Genomic DNA, 356 nt, shown 5'->3' with positions numbered 1-356 from the left:
ACTCGCGCCTATGTGGAAAGTTCATCCAATCACACGGTGCCACGTCGTTAAAAAAGCTGACTTGAAGGGAGGTCATATTTGTGGAGTTTTGAATAGTTAAAGGCCATATTTGTGCACTGTCAAAGTTTTGCTTTTTGTGTTAAAACGGCGTTTTTTTTTTTAATTATTATTATTATTATAATTTTTTTATTTATTTCTATAGCAGCTAGGGGTGGGCGTTCGGTATTCGGTTCGGTATTTTCAAATTTCGGATTCGATAATTCGGTAATTGGTATTTGAATTTAGATACCATATACCATACTAATAAATATCGATTCGGTAATCGGTAAATTAAATTTCGGTTCGGTACGGTATTT

Source organism: Capsicum annuum, chromosome 4 (genome assembly GCF_002878395.1).
Source record: "Capsicum annuum cultivar UCD-10X-F1 chromosome 4, UCD10Xv1.1, whole genome shotgun sequence".
In the NCBI taxonomy this organism is placed as follows: domain Eukaryota; kingdom Viridiplantae; phylum Streptophyta; class Magnoliopsida; order Solanales; family Solanaceae; genus Capsicum; species Capsicum annuum.
The sequence above is the reverse complement of the archived record's forward strand: the minus strand, read 5'-3'. Positions refer to the sequence as shown.